This window comes from Gymnogyps californianus, chromosome 3 (genome assembly GCF_018139145.2).
Source record: "Gymnogyps californianus isolate 813 chromosome 3, ASM1813914v2, whole genome shotgun sequence".
NCBI lineage: Eukaryota > Metazoa > Chordata > Aves > Accipitriformes > Cathartidae > Gymnogyps > Gymnogyps californianus.
In genome coordinates this window covers 105906371-105933164 of record NC_059473.1, presented here as the reverse complement: position 1 = coordinate 105933164, position 26794 = coordinate 105906371, and positions in this window count along the sequence as shown.

Here is a 26794-nt window from a genome sequence, read left to right as displayed (position 1 = left end):
AGTCTTCTTCAAAGAATAGTAAATTATTTCATGGTATTGTGCTTTAAGCTCTAAAGAGCCTCTGCTTTTTTAAATGCCAAAGTAGAAAGCATGATCAGATAGTCTCCATATAGAGGAATGGGTTATAATAGAGCTGTGCAAAAGTGTTGACTCATAAGGCTTTTAAATGGCTTTTATTTACAGTCAGAAGATAATCTATAGAACAGACATTATTGTGACAGGACTTTCTACAGCATTGTAACTAGCGAAATAATTTCAAGGATCGCACGCTTGGATCTCTATCAGCACAGGATGATCTTGTCCCTGCTTCAGGAGCTTACAGAGAAAAAAAGAGAAACAACAGGATGAAGTTTTTTGGAAGCATTGGTATATCAGTAAGGTGCAGTTATTATGATATACAATGCACAGTGTGCTACAATGAACAAGCTGTCTTACCGTTTATCTCACTTAGAATCTCTCTACAATAATTGTTTCTTGGTAAATTACATTTTCATAATCTTTATTACATCTGTTATCTTATAAAAAATTTTCCTCTCTTGCCCATTTAGCTGTTCTAGGCAATTCTCCTTTAGGTACATGCATACAAGAACTCTGCAAGATGTTTTTGTAACCATGAAAGCCATTGTATTGCACCTTGTCCTGCAGCTGACCAGCTGTGGAACTGGTTCCATCTCAAACAATGGCTCATTCCACAACCAAACTTTTCTTTTTCTTTTCCAGTACTGTTTTGTCTCTACTTTTTAGGCACTGCATCCACTTTTTGAGTCCTGCCCTAGAGGAGCATGGCTTTCCAACCGCGCGAGTGCAGAGAAGCAGTTCTCTCTTATTCTGTTTCACTGCTTCCTCTTCTGTTGCTTTCCTTACTAAGCATACAAAACACTTTCAAAAGATGACACTAGGAACTGAAATCCAGAAAACTGTGAGTCAACAGAGAGATGTTTTTAATGGCACACTGTGATATCTCTCCTCTCTCCCCCCATTAACCTTCCCCTCCTCCTTAGGCAATACATTACCTGCTCTTTTCTTTTTTTGTTTCTTTCAGTGAATGATAATCACCTTCTTATCTAGCATCCCCCATGCTATTCCTGAGGTTCAAACTGCCCAGCTACTCTCAGTTGTCTTAAATGATTTACATATCTAATTAAATACAGAGTAGCTAGGATTTAGCTCTGAAGCTTGCTGCTTCTGTTTTATATCCAAAGAAGGACTTGTGTGCCTGAAAGCTTATCTACTTCTTTCAAATACAGAAGTTGTTCTCATAAAAGATTATCCACCAACCTTGTCATGTTATATGTTTACAGTGGTAACAGGATGTGGAGGACAGAGATGGGAGCCAGAAGGAAGGTTCAGAGAGAGGAAAATGTGAATGAGGTGTCTGAGGGGATGGAGTCCCACAGTGGCAGTTTTTACTCATGCTTTGCTTGATTATCTGGTTAGAATTAGCATTGATAAAATTACTCATCTAGTGCGTGTGTGATCATAAAACGTCAAAAGTGAAGAATAATAAACAAGCATCTCAGTCCAGGATTTTGCTCTTCACGGGTTTTTATCTGATGTTAGCAAAAGCTTTAAAAAGTTCCAAGTTTATGAACTTTCTCCAGCAGAAAAATATGTATTTTTATAATACTGACATCAGAATTCCTTCTTTAAGTGACTCAACTCCCCTGTCTGAAGTTTCAGTGAGACAAGGAAAATGGTCCTTTATAAATGGCTATTTGGCATGCTTAAAGGACTTCTGTTTTCTTTTCCCTTTGGTAAGAAAATGTCCGTAGTTGAATAAGATAAATTTTTTCAAGGTGAAGATTATTTATGAATAGGCACAAAACAATGACAGCAAGCAGAGACACTTCAAACTAAAAAAAAAATAAAAAAGTTAGTTTTTCAGCCAACATGTCCATTGATAAAAATTGTATGATTTCCTTTTAAAAGGCTGAACATCTGTGGTAGCCATTCACTTTATTTTGGCTGTGCAGCAACAACAAGAATCAGGCTTACATTTCCTGCATAAAATGGTGGACTGAATGACCACAGACAATTGTAGCTAAAAAAATTGCAAAAACGAAACCACAGAAAAATCTCCAAGCTTTAAAAAGCTCATTCTGACCGATTAGCTACAAAACCAGCTACCTGAAAATCACTGTTTTTGTATTTTTAAAATCATTGCATGGGACTACAGTCTCTTGACAGGGAAGAAAACAGGGTGGAAGGTACATGAAAGTTTAACGATATAATCAGCAAATCTTTGTCCATTAAAAATACAAACTTTCAAGTCCAGTAAAGTTTCAACAGCATCAGAGAGTGGCTATACACAAGGGGGCCGCAGGGCAGCAAAGATGCTTGCAACCTGGCAAATAAAAACATCTCCAGTTAACAGAGGAATTGTGCATTTTAAGGAAGGACTTTCAGATGATGGAAGCATCAGAGAAGGAGTGTTTACTCCTCTCCTTAGAGCTAATGGCAAAATTGATATCAGTAAATAAATGATAATCTGTTTCTTGAAACAGAGTGAATCAGCTCAGTGCTGATTCTTCTATTAAGCCTCCACCCCTGCTCAGCACTTTGTATTCAGCAGGAACTCCATGATGGCTAAGCAAAGCAGAACAGGGTAATCAAGTCGCTCTTTCCTCTGCCAGAAAAGAAATAGCTCATTGTTCGAGTTCAAAGCTTCCTGTTGCCTCCTTCCAGAGGCTGTGATATCTTCTTAAACATCCTGGTACAGGTAAAATTAAAGCCCTGGAGATTGGAAGAATCTTTAGTTCTGTGCTTATTGTCAGCATTCGATTCACCATGTCCTGAGGCTGGTTAGTCAGCTGTCGAAAGAAGAGGCTCTGGGTGTCTACTCCCCTGCTTCCTCCTTCAGAAACCTCTATTGCCTCTCATATCTTTCCCATAACCACTTCAAAAGTCTTGTGCCTGGTTTTCAAGGTCAGTAGTTGGTTAGGGTTCAAATATACTAACAAGAATAGTTTTGCCAGTGTGATTTCCCAGAGCTTTGTTTCCTACTGGCTGACATGCCCCCAACAGCAGGGTCTTGTATCTCCCTTCCCTCCACCATAACCCCATCCCAGACAGGCCCTTCTCATCTCTCTTTCTCAGTGTCACACAACACATCCTCCATCCTCAACAAAGTCCTCAGCTCCCCAAACACCAGCGTGGCAAAAGACAGCTCACACCGTGCCCAGGTCTGAGTTTGGTGTGTGCCAGCCGTTGGCCAGTCAGTACGTGGCAGTGGTGGTGGTGGCCAGCCAAGGGGGCAAACTGCTGGGGCCCTCCTGCCCTGCCTCCTGCGGTGGGTACCACCCAGCATCCCACCCCAGCTCTCCTCCACACACCAGCCAGACATGCAGGAACAGAGCATCATGAGACTTCTCACCCTCTGTCAACTGTCGTGGCCAGAGAGCAGTGGCATTTTCATCAGTTTCTTCTTTAGAAATCAACCTAGAAGTAGGTTCTGATTTGAACAGCCTATAGCGGGAATGTCATAAAATGACCTGTGCAGGAACTGTTCGCAATATTGAAATTAAGATGTTTACTATTAGTTTCTGGGGTTAATAACCCACTGCAATGAATGGGGGAGGCACCACCTTGCAGAGTGTTTGTAGATACTTGCTTGAAATTTCAGACAGAAAAGCTGGTTTGACCTATTTTTGAAAGTGTAAGAATATTATCATGCTGTCAGACAGAAAAATGAATAGAATATGTATCAAAACAGATGTAGAATATATATAAAAAGAAGATATAACAAAATTTGAGGAATGTTATGAAATAAAAACATGATAGTTTTACCATAATTACATAAATTACTTAGTGGGTGACTTATTTTGTGATCTGTCTTGGAGCAAGTGAACCATTTGACTCAGACTTTTGGATCATTCTCCAGTCTTTAGATGTCCTGCTTGCTGTCACGTATTTGTCACACGTGACATTTTTGGTCGCTACAAAAATGCTCAGACAGGTGAGAGACCCTTTTTCCTGATTATGGATTCTTCACAGATGTAAAAGACTCCAGTCAGAGAAGGGCTTGGACATTGAACTTCATGTTTTGGGAAAAGCAAAATTAGCAAACTGGTGACTGTTATTTTATTTCTTGGTAAAAAATACTTTCATAGAAAAGTAATTATCGTATACTCATATTTAGATGTAAATATATTTCTGATGTAATGTCATTTGAAAAATAAAGCTCTACATTTCATTGGAAATAATGCACAAGAAAAATCTGTTTTTAAAGGAGTATGTAGAACTTTAAAAGCTTTTAAGGCTAGTCATTCAAAGTTCCTTGATTTTTTAGATGAAAACAGTTTTTAAAACAGCTTTTAAGACTTTCCATATCTTTCTAGATATTTTGACATACACTGCATTTCTCCATTATTCTTATTTCTTTCTCCTGAGACTCTAGAGTTCTGTGTATGAGCCAGGCAAATTAAATCCTAGCCCAATTAATTAAAAAAAAAAAAAGTTCTTTGTAATATTACTGTATCCAAAAAAGCCTCCAAAGATATAATTGTAACTTCTGTTGGCAAGCATCATTTGAAGTATCTGAAGCGAAATACGAACATGTTTTCATCCTGTTAATTATTTTGGAATATGAAAATCAGGAAGAATTGCACGTTATTGTATGTTCATTTCTGCATGATTCACGTTTTCAAATTAAGCATTTGAAAGCCTTGCTCAGTTTCAAGTTCCCCTTGTCTAAGTACTACACAATCCCAATACAGTTCCTACTCGGAAAAATTCAAAGGGAAGAAGACTGATGATATAAGATGGTGAGAGTGCATAATACTGTGAATGTCTCTTTCATTTCCCGAATGAAATATCAAGCTTCACGGGTAAGTAAATTATTACTAGGTTTTAATCCATCAAAGCAATGTGAGTTTGAAAGCTGTGGCAGCGTGGGATGGTTGCAGGAGCCAGCCTGTTGCAGGGGAGGACGCCTTGCTCTGCCCTCAGTGCAGCAGCGGCTCCTCCGGGAGCTGGCAAGGTAATTAGAGCAAGATGAACTTGGGGGCTATCTGAGGGCTCCTGCCCACGGGCGCCCGGTGGAGGCAGAGGACAAGGGACACTGGCTCTGCACAGACTCCTTTTCGTAATTCACTGCACTTATTTCAGCCTTGCCAGCCCAGGTGTGAGTGGTGGGCTATGAACCCCAGAGCAGATGTAGACCTCTGCTACCGGTACCCTCTGGCAGAAAATCGAAGAGGCAAAGAAGGGCAACCTCTTATACCAGCTGTCGCTTGTGCGTGTGATGCCGAAAAGGCAGCGTGACGTACGGAGGATGAGTGCTGCATAACACTTGATGGTCCTGGGATCTTTCTTCAAGGTCTGCCTGGATCTGTTGTGTCACTTGGAGTGAATTTCTTCCTTTTTCCCATCGTTTACCTCATCCTTCAAACCATAAATTCCTCACTGCACTTCCTGTCTGTCATCGGGTATCTGTGCTGAGCCTAAGACAACAGGTCCTGAATATCCTCCTGTCCCATCTCAGCCACCACCACCCTGACCTGCAGGTACCAGCATGGCTGGGCAGCCACTCTATAGCTTCTCCCATCACACCATGGAGATTATATATTTGTGACCTGCTGAGGCAGCAAAGGATTCATATATGAAAGAAGTTTAATAGGTGGAAAACCACACAAATGCAAAGCACACAAAAAACAAACTGCATGAATACAAATTAATTTTGGATCCCAGGACACTATCTTGATACAAACTATGGTTTAAAGTGCTTCTGCAACCTTTTCTAAGGTGGCTCCTTCAACTGAGTGTGCTGTGTACAATCATTTATTAACGTTTGGTGAAAGTCTGTAGGGAAATGTGAAACTAAGTCACTCTGGCTGGTATGCATTGATGAGAAAACATGGTTTTGAATTTCAGATCAAGTTTGTAGGACTACAGAATACTTATATAAGCAATTCCCATATCAGAGGGCATCTTCCAGGAAAGCAATTAACATTCCACCTCCTGTATCGCTACCACTGGAGAATTCGGATGCTTACAACCGTTGACATCTGCTTACTCCATTTCCCCCTTGCACACTCAGCCCCAAACATGAGTGCTGTTTTCTTAACTCCAGCCCTTTTATTAGTGATAATAACAATGCTTCGGTGAGAGCAATTACAAAGCAGCCTCTTGAGAGACTTGGCAGTCATTTTTCCTCACGCTAAATATGTCAGGATCTGTCACCTACAGTTTGACCAAAAAGTAGTTTAAAAACTTCCCTACGGCGATTTATTGTTCTGTCTCTATCAATTAGCAGACATCAGGACAGTGATGGGGAGGCTGCGCCCAGGCTCGGCAGGGCAGCCACCTGCCAAATGCGGCAATCCTGGCAGGATGAGGATTATGCTTGTGTGCTGGAGGGGAAAAGGCAAAGACATTTTCCATAGGTAATTTCCATATGGCACATTTCTCAGGATGGTGTCCCAGACTGAACTTAGGATTTTTTTTGTGATCACTATGCTCATAAAATTAAAAAAATGCACCATCTTAGTAATGAAAAGTATGAAGTAACCAGTAACTTATTTTTAAATTCAACCGACTAACCTCAAAACCGCTTATGTTAAACACTGGAAAGAGGGGCAAAGATCATGCAGCATGTTATTTCCAAACAGGTCCTTTAACAGAACGCACTTTTTTCAGGTCAATGGATAGTTCTGAAGAAATGCAAGGCCTGCTGCTGAATAACATTTTACTGGTGTTAGAAAGATCTTTCCAAATAAATAAGCCAAATAAGTGCTGAAAAATACAATTTTAGTTAGCTGAATAAAATTATACATACCAGTTATGTTTTTCCTGTGTTAGATTCTTAAAAAGAGCTCTGGAAATATTGTCCCAAAAATTTATTTCTGGAAGAAAAAGGATTTAGGTCTCAAATCCTAGGCTATATTACAGATTTATGTAATATATATGGTCATATATATGGTCAATAACTTGACCAAGACACAGTTATTATTCTGAAAGTAAGATTCATTTTCTCCAGTACTTACCCTTCTTGTACTAGCAGGATCTTTCCTTGTCCTTCTCTCCTTTCCCTACACACACCACCAATCATTTTAATTAAGTTGCCAAGGTTTTTTCTCTTCCTTTCTCTAAACTCTGCTATGTGAGTGAGCTCATCTAGGATCAGATTAAGCACCAGAATATGTTTTAGTAAACAGAATTTATTCTCGACCTTCAGCTCCCCGTCCACTGTTACAAACCAATCCTTCATTCCCTTAAGGCAGCGTCTGAGGAAGAAGCCTCTGTACAAAAGACTTTCAACTGATGCAGACTCCAAGGGATAAGCTGTCAAAACAATGCATTGAAGGGGGTACATCCCATAATACTCAGGTCTATTCACACCACAGCAAGGTTTATATTCTGTGCACTGCTCAAATGCCAATTCTGAATCTTGTTTTCTCTTTGAAAAAGTAGAATTTAAGTATTTTAACTCATTACCTGATAACATTTTAGCTACCCAGAAAATTAAATGGTAGCAGCACCCATAAATTTGAATAAAAGGTTCAGAGACATGTGGGACATCCTTTATCATCCTCAGCAGATCAAGCACCTTCCACTGAACTCTGTCTCCTTTTGTATTGGGTTTGCGTGGCAAGGTTTTGGTAGCGGGGGGGCTATAGGGGTGGCTTCTGTGAGAAGCTGCTAGAAGCTTCCCCTATGTCCGATAAAGTTAATGCAGCGGGTTCCAAGACGGACCCGCCCCTGGCCAAGGCCGAGCCATCAGCAACAGTGGTAGCGCCTCTGGGATAACAGATTTAAGAAAAGCAAAAAAAGTTACAGGGAGTTGCAGTTGCAGCCAGAGAGAGCGGAGTGAGAAGATGTGAGAGAACAACTCTGCAGACACCAAGGTCAGGGAAGAAGGAGGGGGAGGAGGTGCTCCAGGCACCGGAGCAGAGAGATTCCCCTGCAGCCCGTGGTGAAGACCATGGTGAGGCAGGCTGTCCCCCTGCAGCCCATGGAGGTCCACAGTGGAGCAGATATCCACCTGCAGCCCATGGAGGACCCCACGCCAGAGCAGGTGGATGCCCGAAGGACGCTGTGACCCCGTGGGAAGCCCGTGCTGGAGCAGGCTCCTGGCAGGACCTACGGACCCGTGGCCCCGTGGAGAGAGGAGCCCATGCTGGAGCAGGTTTGCTGGCAGGACTTGTGACCCTGCGGGGGACCCACGCTGAAGCAGTCTGTTCCGGAAGGACTGCACCCTGTGGATGGGACCCATGCTGGAGCAGTTTGTGAAGAACTGCAGCCCGTGGGAAGGACTCACGTTGGAGAAGTTTCGTGGAGGACTGTCTCCCATGGGAGGGACCCCGCGCTGGAGCAGTGGAAGAGTGTGAGGAGTCCTCCCCCTGAGGAGGAAGGAGCAGCAGAAACAACGTGTGATGAACTGACCCAAACCCCCATTCCCCGTCCCCCTGCGCCGCTCGGGGGGGAGGAGGTAGCGAAAATAAGGAGTAAAGTTAAGCCTGGGAAGAAGGGAGGGGTGGGGGGAAGGTGTTTTAAGATTTGGTTTTATTTCTCATTATCCTGCTCTAATTTGACTAGCAATAAATTAAACTAATTTTTCCCCAAGTCGAGTCTGTTTTGCCCATGACGGTAATTGGTGAGTGATCTCCCTGTCCTTATCTCGACCCACGAGCCTTTCGTTTTATTTTCTCCCCTGTCCAGCTGAGGAGGGGGAGTGATAGAGCGGCTTTGGTGGGCACCTGGCATCCAGCCAGGGTCAACCCGCCACACCTTTGCATCTTAAAGATCAAAAGGTCTACTTGGCCCATGTTTACCAACAAGAGTTTGGCCTTCTTCCTTTGTCTCCTCCACAAAGCTTTGCACTGTCTTTTACGTGCTATCGCAACTAGGACAAGTCGTCAAACAAACTGACCTGGAGCACTTAATAAAATTTTTGTGAACTAGAGTAGCTGCATTTTGCCCTGATTTTGTGTGTATCAGTGGGTTTCCCAGAAGACAGAAGGGCAAGTTAGCCTTTGCTTGACAAACTTCTGAAAACCCAACAGAACCAGCTATATCTTTTGCTCATCAGAGAAGCTGGCAAGTCAGAGCAATCTTTTATGGTCACATATGGACCAAAGTACCTTAGCGTTACCCTCACTGAAGACTTTTCCCAAATACACACTGTGATGATCTCTATAACGACAAATCAGATTGTCCCAGGCTTTGCACCTCAGTTATCTTCGCTGTTTGAACAGTCCCTGGCATGTGGACCCCAGTTGACTAGCAATCTCCCAGACCATTTTGGGGTATGGTTTGGCAGCTGGCCTGCCCCAGAGCAGGCTGCATGTGGTCCCCGTGGTTGGGAGGACAGGCAAGTTCAACGCCATCTGCATGGGCTGCCTTAGCTGATCAGCCCCAATGCTGGGCAGCGCCAGCACACTTAGTTTACTGGAATAGATGAAGCCTGTGAGTTCAAATCACTTCTATGAGATTATGTTATAACACAGAGAAAGTTCATATCCTTCCAGCCCTCTGGAGCAACACCAGTGTCTCTCTTCCAGGTAGGAGTTAGACCCTGTGCCCTGGAAGTTGCACGCCAAAAACTTGTTAGCCTGAGCCACCGAAATATTCTGCGGCTCTTCTACTTTGCCTCAGAGGTTAGTCAACTCCCAGCATCAATGGGTATAAAAACAGCTTCATAGCATCACTCTGTGCTGAACCAAATAAATTCCCAACACAGACTGTGATTTTGGCCCTAAACTTGAATGAATCCATTATCATTTAATACAAAGGTAACTGAGAAGGAGGAGGACTCTTCCTTTATCTTTCTTACAACTTGGTGCATTGAGGAATGCACAATCCAGAGCGGAGAAGCCATCAAAGGAAAGGATGCTTCATGTTGTAAGTCAGGAGGGAGCTAAACCCCAGTTTTTTGAAACCTTTAGTCAAAAGGAAAGGTGTCAGTGAAGCAGCAGCCACCACAGGACAGCTGCAGCCCCATCTCTCTCTGGTTGCCAGCACATTACCCAGCTGTGCAGGCTGCTCCGTCACACTGAGCACTGGACCTGGGAATGCTGGCTGTGCTCGCACAGGTCTGCAGGACCCTCTGAGACAGAACTAGTCCAGCAGCTCCCCCATGCCAGCACTGCAGACCCCTGTGCCCCAGTAACCCCCCGTACCACCACTGCTCCTCTCTCCACACCCCAGCATCTGCCACTGAAGTTGGCAAATCTGTTTCCTGCCATGTCACCCTCCCTTCACAGCTCTTCAAAAACATTTTTTAATCCTGAAGCTTTTATTTATTTATACAAAAGAAAGCTGATCTCATTGAGCTGTAGAGCTCCTGGGGGTGTGTAATGACATCCTGATGACTACAACCTGTGAAAGTGCCTATACTTGTTTAATTTTAACCACATGACCTGCCCTGCTGAATTCAATGAGACTACACTGTGGGCATATTTAAGTGCATCTGTTATTTCAGGGATAGCTACTACATCTGGACTGTGCACACTCATTTAGATGACAGAAATATTTTTTTTTTTGTGCAGTAGAGCAAAGTATCTGGTGTCCCCATGTGCAAAACAAAAATACTTTTTGCAGTGAGTATTTTGAGTTGATCTTTAAGGCTGGTTGTTCAATATAACACCAAAGCCCAAAATGGGTGGCAGCAAGTTATACCACACTAGGGAAAGAACCAGAAGACAACCATGGTCTTTCTACTATGACTCACTTTGGAGTCACCACCACCCAGAGGGGTGGACCTGGGGACATTTTCCGTACTCAGATGAGTGCAGAGATTGTAATTGTTCCTGTAGCCTCTAAAAAAATCCCATATGATTTAGAATAGGTTAGTTCAATTCAGTGGATACAAATTGACTAATAATAGGAATCCTGGGCTGCGAGCCCTTCCACATGTTCTAAAACAAGTACCTTTTTCTCCCTGCGTAATGGTATCACATCCAGAAGAGTGAAAAAGCGCTACTGGTGACAAGCGCAAGACAGTAGCACAAATACATTGGGTCCTCAACCTCTGCATCATTGTATATTGGCACATTTTGGTACTCTATATAAGGCCTGAGAAACACTGGAGCGAGCTGCAGTGGTACTTTTTGTTGTCATGCACTTTTTCCCAGGTCTACTGTATGTCATGTAAATATAGTTTGAGTTATCCAGGCTAGCTTTTCATCTAAATGGTGTAGAAATTGAATATTGTAGGCATTTTTTAAAATGGCAAGAGTAAAATGACTGTATCTGCTAGATACTGTTATTGCTTCATTTACCATCCACAAAATTATTTCGAGTTTTATATAATCATTCAACCTTTACGACCCTGCTGTCATTGTAGGAGTAACACACTGATATTTTCTATTATGCATTATTTCTAGCTATATGAAATAAACAGCAGTTAGACGGTCCTTTTCCTGTGTTGCTCCTTGCCTATGAATTGTTTTTAAACTTCTACAGCAAAGCTCCCTGTTAGGTACTCAGTCACATCCCAGAAAATAGTGTTGCGTTAGTTAAGGATACTACAGACTTGGAAGTGTTAGCAATAGACAACAGCCAGTAAACACAGACGTCACTTTTGCTGTAGGAATTTCATGCTCTACTAATACATATTTCATTAAAGCCCAAGGCTAAGAGGTCACGTCTTAAGTGCCAGATTATAGTGGAAATCTATGTAAACGTCAAACCCCTGCCATCCTTCGTTCCACTGCGTGAAGACCTGTCTTCTGCAATCTTTACATCCATTCTTTGAGACTTTCCCTAAAACCTGCCTTGGATAAGTTATCACATACATTTCTCAACTGTACTTACAGTGGGATTTTCCCCTCTTTTATTTTATTTTAATTTTGCTCAGGAGTGTTGCTCAGGAGACTTTCTGAAAGTTTAATTAAAAAAAAAATTCTCCAGGTAGTCCAGAGAAAGCTGCAAGGTCAGCATGGGATGAGCCAGTTAAGGACAAGCACAATGCTGGCGATCTATAACTTAATGAAAACAAGTGTGCTTATACCAGAGGGAGACAGACGTATGGCAGTAGCCCTGCCAGGTTCCTGGGTGTGCTCTCTAAGCATCCATTACTGGCCCCTACCAGCAGCAGGATACCAGGCAACTTGGATGTTTGGTCTGATCAAGTACTGTCCTTCATATGGTTTTATTACACCGATTTTTGTCTGCTTCTTCTCCTACAACCCATCCTTCTCCTGTGTTCATTAAGTTAAGCCTCCTACTTTCACACAGCAGATCACTTATGTGTAACTTATACCACCATTATATATGTCACCTATGAATTTGGCTGAGAAAACAGCCTGGTTTTCATCCTCCTTAATTATGGGCTATATTATACATCAATTTTTCAGCATCTTCTAGGAGAAACAAGAAAATCTCCTTAGAGATCTGACATCATGATATGGTTTGTATGTGTCTGCAACCTATTTAAAGGTGTGTATTGCCCTTGTATGTAAAAAAAAGAGAATAAATGGAGTCCTGGTGGTCATATCTTCCAGTTAGGCTTCAGCTAAAGAAAAGTGAGCAATTAACTATCCAAAGAATGTCATTAATAACCCTGGTCAAATAAACCATGATTAGCAAACTGACAGCTCCTGGCATTCTTCTTTACTTTCTTGTAGTGTATACTCACTCGGAATGTCTTTAAAGACATTAATTACCTGTGCCATTTACCATCTAAAGATCCTCTGTTTGCTGCAGGATTTTCTCAGCTAGCAGACCTAAATTCAAAGAATTATGGAAAGCTGAAAATGGAATGGTATCGGAAAAAACCCACACTATGCTGACAGCACTTGAGGACCATTAGCACATCATTATGAAACCCAGCTAAACAAATAGCCAAACATAAAGCATCAGCTATTTTTTGGTTTGTTGTTTGGGGGGATTTTGTTAAAAAATACAATTTCTCAGGATTAAAAAAATAGAGAGAAATTGTGAAGATGGAAACATAAATATTAGCTCAAGGAAGAAAGACGTAATGCATTTTACATAATATACGAGATATTGTAGTCTGTATAATGTGGACTTCTGAAAGAGTTTTGGCAGTATGAGGAATCCAGGACCACACTAGCCTGCAGAGAAAAGGCTGAGCTTAAGGCCAAATGTAAAATAATCATTGACTGTACATGCACTTAGTGTAATCAGGCAGCTATAATCTATCCTTGTATTAAAGAACCGAGCCCTACAGATATATGAGCAAACTGAAAAGGACAAAACATTGCTCACTGCATGAGCAGTCCTGCTGAATCCCAGGTTGTTCCTCCTCTTGCACCTGTCTCATGATGAAACTGAGTAAGCAGGTGGAAAAAAGCTGTTTCAGCGAAGAGACAGAAATTTAAGCCTTGATGGTAGAGATGTAACAGACAGAAGTGAGAGAGAGTCCCATGCTCACTGCCAGGGCAACATTATCTAAAAATATGCATAACCAGAATAAACACCAAGATTCTGATTCTTCTAAGCCTGTCACAAGCCAAGGCACAGGAACACGAACTGCTCTGTTAGATTTGCTGCCAGGCCCTCATGAAGAAAAAGAACAAATATCTCAAGTCCTTTTTCACGTCTGCAAAACAGCTGGCTGTGGATCAGTTGGTTATAAAGAAAGGCTATGCAGGAGCAGCCCTCAACCGCCTTCATTTTTGTGACACAGCCACTGAACAAAGTGTCTTTCTCTTAGGACCTCTCTTTATGAGGACATGGTCCAGAATGACAAGTTGTGCTGATTCTCAGGTGGACAATTTGTTCAAAAAGTTCTTTGTCTCATTTAGCTTGGTGAATTTTGGAAAACAATGAAGTCAATATGCACAAAGCTCACAGGGTATGTCAGCACGGACAAGCACCTTAGCTCACGCTCAGTGCTGTAATAATGTGCTTACACGACTTCCAGAGTAGAGCTAGTCCATGTCCGCCCAACCAAGCACAGACACAGAGAACAGAGAGCCACCGACCCCACGAGTGCAGACATGCCCAGGACAGGGAACAAGACTGTCCAGATGGAGAGACCCTTATTGTGCTATTTGCACTGCAATTCACACCTTGGTTTTCTACAGAATGCCTTTTCCATGCAGGCATACCCCTAGATGGAGCGAAAAACACTCGAGAGGACTTCCAAGCTGGTCAGCCATGGCTGAAAACACGAGGCAGAGAAGGGTGTAGACAATAGATTTGAAAGCCCTCAGCTAAACGCTATTATTTTAACACTGACACAGTCCACAGGCTGCAAGACTGTGTGAGAACGGAAAATTGTCAGTTCTGTTTTAAACTCAGGATAATCCAGGACAAAAACAAATAACATCAACAATCATAATACTATTGTTACGGTTATTTGCTGAAACTTCTTATCTTCCCTGAACTTTTTTTTTTTAGAAATTCAGGGCAGGAGGGTGCTAACCGTGCCTGTGCCACACCCTGGGTGAACTTGGCAGTGTCAGCCAAGGACATGTTACAAAATTGCCAAAAGTCCTGACCAAAGGGCGAAGTGTAGTTACATGACAGGAGCAGTGGTGTGGGAGCAGGGTGTGACTCAGAGAGCCTTCCCGGCACAGCACCAGGAAGCATACACCCAGCATCATGCGCTGCAGACTTCTCCACGCATCCTCCTAAAGCAGGCACGTTCCCAGAAAAAGCTGTAGATATTTGCATAGAAGCCCATCACCTGGGCAGTCCTGATGCAGTAAAAGAGGTATGACAAGGCACAGTTCATCTCATAATAAAACAGATGTCACCAGCAAGCAACAAGGGAGCAGAGGGGAATGACGCAGGAGGACTAGTTCAAACGTAGAAGTCTCCAGTGTTGATGTTACACCGGGACCAAGTTCCCTAAGCATAAGCATCTGGTGCGATTCAAGTCACAACAGGATGTATAAAGTGGCCTCATGGGGCCATCAAATATGGCACATATCCTATAGTGCACCAATGGGCTTCCAGATCAGCAGCTGGAGAGCCCATGGGTTAACCCTGAAGCATCTCAAATGGCGCAGGAGGCCTACATCTAAGCAGCTAAACTCAGGTGGACTTTAGGGTGACGTACGTGATTCTTTAGTGATTGTGTTGACTAGACCTCCATTGACTGTGGGTGCAGTTTAGACTCATTGCACCTACATTGGGACACTTAACATTTGTCTTATGCTGAACCCCACCAGTACCGTTAGGTGGGATGAATCCAGCCATGGAGTCAGTGTATATAGATACATAATAGATTATTTAAAACGTATTAATCATAGGATTTCAGACTCTCCTGGTCTGAAGGCTCACTGCAGCACAATGGAGATGTGGACAAAGACTAAGTGATGGTTTGTCCCCTCAGCTTACATGCCAAGTTTTGAAGACTTAAGATCAAACACACAGCCCCTGTTCAGAAAGAGCTAGTTTACAGATCTGCCTTGACAACATAATATACCTTAAGTGGGCTTTGCACAAGCCCATCAGATATTATTTCTGCTGGTTGCATTCCAGCAGAGCACTGCATGGATAAATAGCTCAAAGGAACCATTGTTCAAAAGGAGCATTCAGCACCTTCTACTAACCTCAGCTACTTTGATACAGTTAAGTGGTAAAATGATTAAAGCCAATTGCAATATTTTAAGATTAAAAAAATCTAAGTGACAACAGAGTTTTCCCTCTTTTACCCTTATTCCTTTCCAACCCACACGCTTGGGAGAACTCCTCGTACTTGACAAAAACGCATTGTTTCTGCTGGCTCGTGAGAAAGCTGGGATCAGACCCTAATTAAGGTGGAGTTGTCAGGGAGCCTGTGTGTTGTCCTCAGTGACCACAGACCAAATGGCCACAACCTGCTCTACAAACAGCTCACTAAAGGCTAAAGACGACCAACTTAGCATTCCTCTGCTTGCAAGCAAAACAAAGCTTCAGTGACTTCTTATAATGAAGTTAAAATTTCCCATCTCATGTTTTTAAACTAGATCTGTTCCCAGGAATGAATGATCTAATCAAAAGGAGTGAAGAAACCACCTGGAGGATGAACTGGATTGCAGCTGTACTGAGTGTGGAGTCCCTGGCAGCATCCTGCTTCCAGGAGCAGAGCAGGAATGAAGCTGCTGTGGTCTCTGGAAAGGCTCTGAAGACGCTCTCCCTTCAGCACAGCGCACACGCATAAACACACATGTCCACAACCACGTGTTTGGAGAAGCGGGACCAGCTCTGTCAGGCAGCCTGAAATTAGGGGCTGGAGCTCAGTTTATTGCTACCACCTCGGGAAAGTCAGGCCAGAACCTGCTGCTCTGGGGGACACATGGGTAAGGTCAGCAGACAAGTGGAGCACATCCACCAACCTGCCACCCAGACTGGACCAGGTCCCATCAACTGCCCATTAGTAGCTAGGATGTATGGTGCTCTGGTCTACTTTTATCAAATAGGATCCAGTCCAGGAAATCTGAGATCACTCTAAAGTGCAAATCGAAGTGCAGTAGAAGGAGATGATCGGGAGATTGGGTTGAAAAACCCACGCCTGAACTGAATTAAAATTGATGTAGACACACCAATGGATTACCCCTATAACTGAGCTCTGTGTGCGTGAGGGCCCTTCTTGTCCTTAGCCATCGGATATGGCTCTTTTCAGGCTCCATGTTGCTATTTAAAAATGAAAAAGCCATTTTCACAGCAATCTTTGCACTAATCTGTGTTTATTTTTCAATATAGATGCTGTCTGTTCTTGGAGGGTTTTAAACACTGCGACCAGGACACAACCGGTTATTTTTGTTCTGAGAGAGAAAACAATGATTTCTGTTGCAGCCTGAGACTCTCCCTGCGGAGCAGGATCCCGGTGGAGGACTGCAAGTGTCCCGGCCGGGTGGCACGAAGCACAAGCCGGTCCGTGACATAGGCAGTGATAGAAGCCGGCTGTTCTCCGCGGGGGAGCGGGGGAGCATCTGCTCTCCTCCTGGAACAGCCGAGAGACACGAAAAGGGGAGAGCGAGCCAGAGCCCCAGTTGGGGAGCCATAAGCACAGAGGGGAAAGCAAATGCCTCTCATCAGGCCCCAATTAGCACAAGCGTGATGGGGGAGGCCGCTTCCCCTGCAGGCTGCTGAAGGCTTGGCCAAAGACAGCGGCGAGGGAGCGACAGTGCGAAGAGAGGGAGGGTGATAACAGAGGGCTAGAGCTGAGAGGTACAAGGGAGGGGAAAAGATGGACAGTGGGGCTTACGTGCTCTAACTAAGATAAAGTAAAATACCAACCACGTATGTCAGTAAATGCATTTCAGCCTTCCCCAGCAGAAAGCTTTAGTCCAATGACTTTGCCAATAATCTAATACTCCTTACCTCAAGCCACACAGTGCTAAACCAGGGATGAATAGCTGTGTCTTGCTGGCAAAGAAAGCAAAACCTTGCTGCTGTTGTGCTAGCGAACACGGCCCCCATTTCCACAGCCATTGCCATCATTTCTCATGTTGAGCCACAAAGAACTCGGTGCTGTGTAAACAGTGGTCACAGGCCAGCCTTCAAACCTGTGCAGTGTACGCCAGGGCTGTCAATTAGACCCTCAGCGCCAGGCAGAACAGAAATATTTCATGTAAAGGGGCAGCCTGGTTTCAAATGGAAGGAAAATTCATATTCATGTGGAAGAAAATGCATTCTTCACTGCAGAGGCCAGCACTGGCTTTGGAGGGTTGTAAGCCCCATTTGGAAGGTGAGGGGGGACTGAGTGGATCGCAGCCTTCGTGCGGTCCCCTCCTCAAGGGGTGAGTTTCAGTAATGCTGTATTTATACTCACCGACTAGAAACATGAGACCCACACAAGGTAACAGCTCTGCTAGCAGAAGGATTTGAAAGTGTCACCACTTCAAATTATGTGTAAAATGATTTAAGTGTTCATTAAAAACATTGCCTATTATCTGTCTTCTTTGCCTGGAAAAGGAAAGATTCTGTGTCTTTTTTTTTTCCCCATGTTCTGTGCAGCAGCATGGAATTGAAAGTTGATTTTGCCAGCTGACATCCTTGCCAATCGCCCCTCTTCAATCTCTAAAATCCTTTAAAACATACTAGGGCAACTTAGTGACCAATGTATAATCTCAGCCTTTTCAAAGAATAGTATAGAAGCATGAAAGGCCGAGTGCTGACATTAAAGCTCAGAGGTGCAACCTAACTCTTTGATATGTCACATCCGTTTACATATTCAGTGTTAGAAATGCCTAGATAATATTAAAAAAAAAAATCTCTCAAATAAGACAATAGTAATCCAATGTGTGCATACTTTGTCTACACTACTTTTAAGCTTCTAAAAAGGTTAAATAAAGATTAAATTATACCTTAATAATTCATTTAGTTTAAATTATTTTAAAATATAATAATTATAATTAGTTAAGTGGTAAGTTAAGCTCTTTACAGTATTCATCTCCTTCCAAAAGCCTTTGTAAAGGTTCAGTGAGCACTGACATCTTTGGCTAGCTTGACAGGATGCAAGTTATTTTTATTTCTTGAGTGATTGTATCTCTGAGCAAACAAACTTGCCTGGTGCTGCGTGTCCTTATCTCTGACTGAAGCCAGTGGGGACTGGAGCTGTTTATAACTTAACAGCAGTCAATGACACATCACACAGAAAGTCTTCATTTTTGCATGAAAACCTATGAGGAGGACATACTGTTATTTTTCACCATCTACAGCCTATCTTTTCACCCCTGCCATGCTCATATAATCTAAGTTGGCTGAAGCAGCAGGCTCAAGAAGGAAGGAAAGAAAGAAAAGCTGGGAACATTGTGGTCTGGCAGATGACTTTGGTGTTTTCAACAAGTCTGTGCAAGTGTCAAGTGATTCACAAATGGTTCAGCAAATGTTGGCTCTGCTGAAATCAGATCAAGGGCAGTTCCAAGCACCACAAGGAAGCACATGAAGCCAGAGCCGGTGCTGGATTTGCAGGGACCCCCAGCGGATGCACACTCCTCAGGGCCCCGCTATTCCCCCCGGAGAGCTCCCTCCATTCAGGAAAACATCTGCAACGGTTGGACTTTGCTCTTCCAGCCTCAGAGGGGTTTAGCTCGGGAAAAGAGACAGTGCTAATCCGAGCACTACACTCTCTCCCCCTCACCATGCATCAGGGCTGACCATGCAAGGTGCTGAATGCCCACAGTGCACAGAGACACCAGGAGACTCAAGATGAGAGTCAAATTTTGTCAGTGCCTCTTGGCACACCATCTTCCCCTTCTGGGAAAGTGCTTTAGTTCAGTCTGGGTGGGGTGCTCACTGCTACAAAACTGGAAGGATCAAATTTGCTCTGTAATTGGGGTCATTGGGAGAACCACGCATGCAGTGTGCAAACCACTGGATTAGAAAACGTAGTAATTATGGGGTTTTGGAAATATTTTTTTCCTGGTAATCCAGAATGCTGATAACGAAAACTATCTGTTCATGCATTACTTAGTACCAGTCTTAAACCAAAGGATTAAGGATTTCAGCTAACCTTTTTTCTACAACATACTGCATGACTTGAGTTTGTGTATTAATTCTTATTTTCTTCACTTTTGTAAGAAGTCGGACACAGATCCTGAACAGGTCAATGGAATAATTAAACATTTTCTTGTGATGTGAAAGGAAAAAAATACAGTTTAATCATTTGTCCTGGTTTCGGCTGGAATAAGGTTTATTTTCTTCTTAGTAGCTGGTATAGTGCTGTATTTTGGATTTAGGATGAGAATAATGTTGATAACACACTGATGTTTTAGTTGTTGCTAAGCAGTGTTTATACTAAGTCAAGGATTTTTCAGCTTCTCATACTGCCCTGCCAGCAGAGGCTGGGAGTGAACAAGAAGCTGGGAGGGGACACAGCCAGGACAGCTGACCCAAACTGGCCAAAGGGATATTCCATACCATAGAACATCATACCCAGTATATAAACTGGGGGGAGTTGGCCGAGGGACACCGCGGCTCTGGGATTGGCTGGACATCGGTCAGCGGGTGGTGAGCAATTGTATCACTTGTTTTGTATATTCTATTATTATTATTATTATTATTACTATTATTACTATTATTATTATTATTTTCCCTTCCTTTTCTGTCCTATTAAGCTGTCTTTATCTCAACCCATGAGTTTTACTTTTTTTTTCCCGATTCTCTCCCCCATCCCACTGGGGGGGAGGGAGTGAGCGAGCGGCTGCGTGGTGCTTGATTGCCAGCTGGGGTTAAACCACGACATCATTAAAATATTTTAAAAGTGGTTTTGTTAGGGGGGTGAGTTTTTGTGGAAGGGGGTTAGCAAATGTGGTAATGGAGGCCATTTTCTAAGGAGAAATTTAAGGTCATTTTGTAATTACTATCTGCAGTTACTCTTTAACTTTTAATAACAAGAAATGAGTTATATTAGGCCTACATTACAGGTCTCCCTCTAAGTTCAGCTGGTACTAAAATAATAGAGACTTTCTATTCAAAGCCAAAGAACAATAAATTGAGGTTATTTTTCTCTCCAGTGAAGGCTGACTTTCAGTGGGGATAAATAATTACTTTAGACTGTAAACAAATAGCATATCACATTTCTTTGTATGATGTTGGTGGATTTTAATATTGCTATAATTTCTTTATTTTATGCCTAAAGATGTTCTAGGTAATTTACAGACCAATTTAATACATGAACCAGAAGCCTAAATTCTATATAGAAAAATTAAACAAATGGATCACGGTAAAAATGGAAATGAAATAGGTGTTCAAGAATATCAAATTATCAGCTATTAATTTTTTTTGCCTTGTTCCTCTTGTTCTGCAAAATCTGATTGGTCTTTATATAATCCTTCCTCACAACACTATTTTTATTTCTAGGCCATAACCTGCTCTGGTCTGACAGCTGACCCTGCTTGGAGCAGGAGGTTGCACTAGAGACCTCCTGAGGTTGCTTCCAACCTGAATTTGCCTGTGATCCTATGATCTGCGCCGACTCCACTTATCCCCTCTCCGAGCTGAAGCGTGCTCATGGGCTACATCTACATTGTCGAATCCCTCGGTGCCCAAGGTGGAGAGGGACACCAGCAAGTGAAAGCAGACCACCCATACCCACACTACACCTACAGCCAATCTACTCCCACCCCACACCCCTCTGCTCCAGACTCCTGTGTTACTCCTGACACATAATTACCATCTGTGTGAGTGGGAGAGGGGTCATTTTGTCCAAAATATCTGAAAAATGAGGGTCGTACTTGGTCCACCAGCGTGAACTACCCGTGCTGGAGACCGCATGTTGTCTGCCCGAGGGTGTAGGGTGCAGGAGACAGAGGGCAGAAGGAGCCAGACATGGGGCAGCCCTGTCCACACAGCCCTCTGGAGGGGCTCCGGGGGTGAAATCTCTCCGAGCAGCACCCAGGGGACTTGCCTGTCCCAGAGGAGGGCAGCTGGAGGTCCCCAAAGCAGAACCAGTCTGGGAACGAGGGGATGAGTGCTCGCCTTCCCTCCCTGGCCCCCCTCATACCCATCAGGTCACAACCCATCCCTTGGTTTAGCTCACCACCATGCAACTCAGACTCTACTAAAACACCAAAAGCCTTGGGCATCTACTTTAGAAAACCAGGAAGTTTTTCCCTTTTTATTTTTCTCTATAAAAGATATCTTAGAAAGTCTTAAACATATAGGTTGGTTTATAGAGAGGATGCCATAAATAAGGCACCCGTACCAGCTGTACTTGCAAAGACAGAAAATAACAAGAAATAGGTAGAAGAATATTTTCTGACAGGTAAATTCCTGGTTGGACACTGAATAGTCATATGGGATAAATGATTAAACTCTCCAACACTTCCAGCTCTTTTCTGCTCATCGAATCTTCTTTCTCGGGGAAGGAAACAGGAGTGGCATGGGAATCCTTGCAGTCCAGCAGCCAGAAGTGGACATATCCCAGCTTAAGCTGCGTTGAACATCTTGCTAGCACCTGAGTTAATGTTTGCAGGGCAGGGGTGGAGCTGTTTGTTGAAGAAATCTGGACCATTGATTCCCAGAAAAGTCCTGCAGTACAAATAACAGTGCGATCCTGTCCAGAGCAGCTGCTGCAACACCAGCATGATAAGATCCAACTGAATCTGTAATTTTGTTTAATGTAGCTGTTGCAACATAAACCTAACGAGGCTTGAATACTGGGGCTTATGTTTATTTGTTTTCTATAGCTTTGGAATTGATATAATTATACAGAATGGCTAAGCCATTTTACTCTCCTTATCCAAGATGTTATTTAATCTTCAGAGTCAATCAGATTAGAAGAAATCTGTTATCACTTTAAAGATGAATTCCTGTAAGTGAAGAATTTGTAGTCAGGTCATCCCAAGAGTATTGAGAACACTTTTCTGTTGTTATGCAGAGCTTAGGTGATGTTGGGCTGCATTTAGAAGGACTCTGAAGTGCAAAGTGCAGGGCATTCATGAGTTTTGTCAGACATGGCCCGATTTCACAATGTAACAACTGTGTCAGAGAACCCGCTTACAACCCCTATATTCCCAGGCTTAGATAAAACACAACTCTCTAGTGTAAGAGAAACATACTCATCTCCCTAAACCGAAGCTGAAAATTATCAAATAGACTCAGTCAAACTCAGAATTAGTATACGTATAAAATTGTTGCATGTTACAGTGAATATCTAGAGTAGGTCAAACAGACAATGAATTAAATTTATACTGAGGACTCAGAGTTGCATCTATGGGCTCAGACTTATTCTCTGGCCGCAAGACTAAAACAGACAGGATTTGACCACATCTACACTATTTAACTTTCTTGTTAGCCAAATAAGATAGCTGGGAATAGCCAATAGCCTGTGCTAACTCCCAAAGTTAGGCAAACGAAACATAGCCTATATATCCCCTCTGTACATACATACAAAGCAGACTGCAGGCTCCCTTTTAAGCTTGGAAGATATTTGCCTTTTATGTCTGAACTGAACAAAAGCCCTTTAGAAAGTGACAGGACAAACCACCACACCTCCACAGATATAGTGACTGATGACCATTAAATGTAAAGGTTTGTCCTTGGCAGGGGAACTGTGTTGATAAATTAGTTAATTTTCCCATCTAAACTCCAAAAGGAGCTCTTGCATCAGAGAACTGAAGGAGACCTGAAAATACCTAGAAGGGGGAAGCAAACAAGCTGCAGTAATACATATAAGCACATTTATCAGTTTTCCTAGATTTGTGTATTTCTTGTGCCTACAACAGTAAAAAGCAATCACCCTTTGGAGCCCTTAGATAGCCTGTATTCCAGCAGTCTCCTTTAACTATCACATGTCCCTCAAGAACTGAACTGCAGACCCACATGCTAAGGGATATGGGAAAGACTTTAAGCTCCCCAAAATCATAGAAAACCACCAGGCATCTCAGCAGTGAGGAGCACTGGCTCCTTCTGTGGAAAGGTAACGTGCAGACTTCACTTGCTAGTAAGTCTGCTAGAGAGACCATGCAAGATCTCTTCCAGATCTAAATTAATATATAGGAAGTATAGATAAAACGTTATCTTCAGTTAGGTCTTCATAGATTACATAAGAAAAGAGGCTAAAATTTGCAACCATTGATAGGAAGGTTGAGCGATTGCTAGCTGTATCTTCAGACAGAGTATTTCATAGACACAAGAAATCCTTAGGAAGGAAGCAATCATGATATCATCCAATTTATTATTACAACCTTAGGCAGAAGATGACAGGCTTTGTATGTTACACATGTCCATATGCTACAAGTTCTGGCACTGCGCTCTGCAGATGATATCTGCAGTGTTTTAGTGTTTGACTGACAGATGCATTTCTTTAAACATTAGGAGCTGTGTCCATGATAGATAGTGCTGGACAAATTTATTCAGTTACATTTAAAAGGAGCTCTATGATGAGCAGTGATTTTCTGTGTGTGTTGCCATCTTCCTTGCAACCAGACAGATTTTGAGAAGCTGCCCAGCTCAAACCACTGCTGGAGCTTAACAGATACTGAAAATGTAGAGCATGTCTGCTGCCATCTCAGAGATCACTATGGTCTTTTATGGGTCTCTCCTACCACAACAAGGAAGCTGACCTATGCTCAGCTGTGGTGGGAAATGCTGCAGTGCCAAGACTCCCATGACCATCCTCTCAAGGAAAATGTGTCAAAATTTTTGCCTTAATGTAAACATTTTGGGCTTAGTGAATCACCACTTGCTATAAAACATTTAATTTATTCTACAGAAAATGAATGAGATAAATGGGTAATGGGATTTCTAGCAGTCAGTGTCTGAGAGAGGCAACACCTGCATAAGCTGGTAGGATATTCAAATGTCTGAAGACTGAACTGAAGGTAGTTCAGTTCCTATGCATCACTAGAATTTTCAAATATTAATATTATCCTGTTTGATTTCTAAATTTGAGTCTATATCATGGAAAAGGAGACTGGGAGAGATTATAACAGCCTGCACGGTAGAAGAGCTGAAGTTTTTAGATATCATATTGTGATTTGAACCCACATCTCCAGAGGACACCTTGACCACCATTGAAGGTGAGACTTTTTAAACCTTCCCTGTTTAAATTCTTCCACTTTGCAAGGGTACCTAAAAGGGTACCCCCACTTTCTAGGTGCATGGACCCTAGGTTATAGAATTAGTATCTTCTGCCTACTATCTTCAGTAAATTTCTAATTAGGCAAGCAAAATAAAACCGTTTTCAGCAGCAGAATCTGAGTGACAATGAACTACAGCACCCACATTACGACTACTGTGTTGGGAAGCAAGAAACCTGATTTCAAACCTTTGCTCCAAAACGGAGGGGAAAATGGCCTCACGCACTTGCCAGGTGAGTACCCCAACTAGCAGGATATAAATTGTATATAACAGACAACAGGCAATCCTCTGTCAGAAGTCCAGTAATCAGCAACCTTTCATATGCTTCCTAATCTGGCACATGCACTCTGAGAGAGCCCGTGTGTGAGAATAAGCGGAGGAATTCATGGGACGTAAGCGTGTGCCAAGTCTCTCAGCTTCTTGGCCACAATAGATGTATGACGGTGTTTGTGCCCATGGGTAGACATGTAATGCCTTGGCATCGCAACAGCAAAAACTTTGCACTGATTGTTTTAGGCATCTACAGGGCAAGGAGACAGCAGAGAGAGTTTTGAGGATCCCAGTGACAGACACATGCTGGAAGTTCCCTAAAACAACAGAGATCTGTACGGCTTTAAACCCTTTACAGGTTTTAGCTTTAGATTAGGTGAAAGGGCTTTTCCATGACCAAAGCGAGCTATATATGAGACTAGGCTCACAGTACTTCCCCAGAGGAAAACTGTGTGGATAAATATGCTGATGAGTGAGAGGGATTGCAGTAATGCTGCCTGTAAATGCATAAAGTACTTAAAGAAGCACCCTGACCCATCCCTGTGTTGGGTGAAGTGACTGTGTATGAGCTTGGTTGGTTTGCAAAGTGTTTTGCAACCACCAAGGGATGCAGTTTTACAACTGCAAGCTATGACTGTGGTTACGGGGGAAGACTGTGGGAACATTTATGCAACTAATACACGACCGAAGCAACAGTAAGAACCTTTTACTGAGTGCAAAGTTTATTTTAACACATGTAACATACATTCATTCATAAAGAATTTCAATTCAAAATTCAAAGGATCCCTTTCTGGATCAAGCAGGGTTGTTCTGGGAGTTAACTCATTTATTTCCTCTGCAGCGTCATAGCTGTATTTTACTGTGAAAACTCTGGCTCTTCCACATCATTTTATACATTATTGAATGAATTTGATCCCTCAGACAACATGTCTTTCATGATCTTTCATAGATCAGTCTTTCAAAATGAAAATATTCAATCTCAGCATTTTAACACACACTTAAACATGTTAGGTACCGAACTTGGGTTGGATTTTTTATTTTTACATGTGTTAGGCACGTCAGAGGTGTATGAAAAAGGGCTTTAGTGCAGGCTCAGATGTACTGCAGGGACAAAAGGGCACAAGAGAGGAAGGGAGCGTGCCATGGCTTGCACCTTCCCCATTGGCACTGCCTGGTGTAATGCACGTTACATTTGTCCTCCCTTTCATCTCTTGCTGTCATTGTGTTAGTCCATCACTTTTCTTCTGCTCTTTGTTCTAATCAGGCTCCCCATATGTTGATATGAATAATTGTGATGTTGTCCTGGTTTCGGCTGGGACAGAGTTAACTCTCTTCTTAGTAGCTGGTACAGTGCTGTGTTTTGGATTTAGTGTGAGAATGATGTTGATAACACACTGATGTTTTAGTTGTTGCTAAGTAGCGCTTATCTTAAGCCAAGGACTTTTCAGTTTCCCATGCTCTGCCAGCAAGCAGGTGTGCAAGAAGCTGGGAGGGAGCATAGCCGGGGCAGCTGACCTGAACTAGCCAAAGGGGTATTCCATACCATGGAACGTCATGCCCAGTATATAAACGGGGGGGAGTTGGCCAGGAGGGCGGATCGCGGCTCTGGCATCAGTCAGCGGGTGGTGAGCAACTGCATTGTGCATCACTTGTCTCTTCTTATTTCTTTTTTTTTTTTGTTGTATTCTTTTTCATTACAATTATTATTATTCTTAGTTAGTAGTGTATTTTTATTTTTACTTTAGTTATTAAACTGTTCTTATCTCAACCCACGAGTTTTACTTTTTTTCCTTTCCTCCTCCCCACCCCACTGGGAGGGGGGAGGGGGAAGCGGCTGCGTGGTGCTGAGTTGTTGGCTGGTGTTAAACCACAACAGATGTAAATTACACAGTCCTGTTGAGATCCATGATGATCTTCAACCTGGAAAGTGGTACATGTGAGGTTTCCAGAATACTTCTACTAAAAAAGAAAGGCCACTAATGACAATTATGAACAAGCCGGATTGATTTTAGGAGGAAGATGTTTTCTGACTAAGATGCTGAGTTGTTTCATGAAGCAAACAACCCGGAATTATGGGGGTGAGGAAGGATGCTAAGCA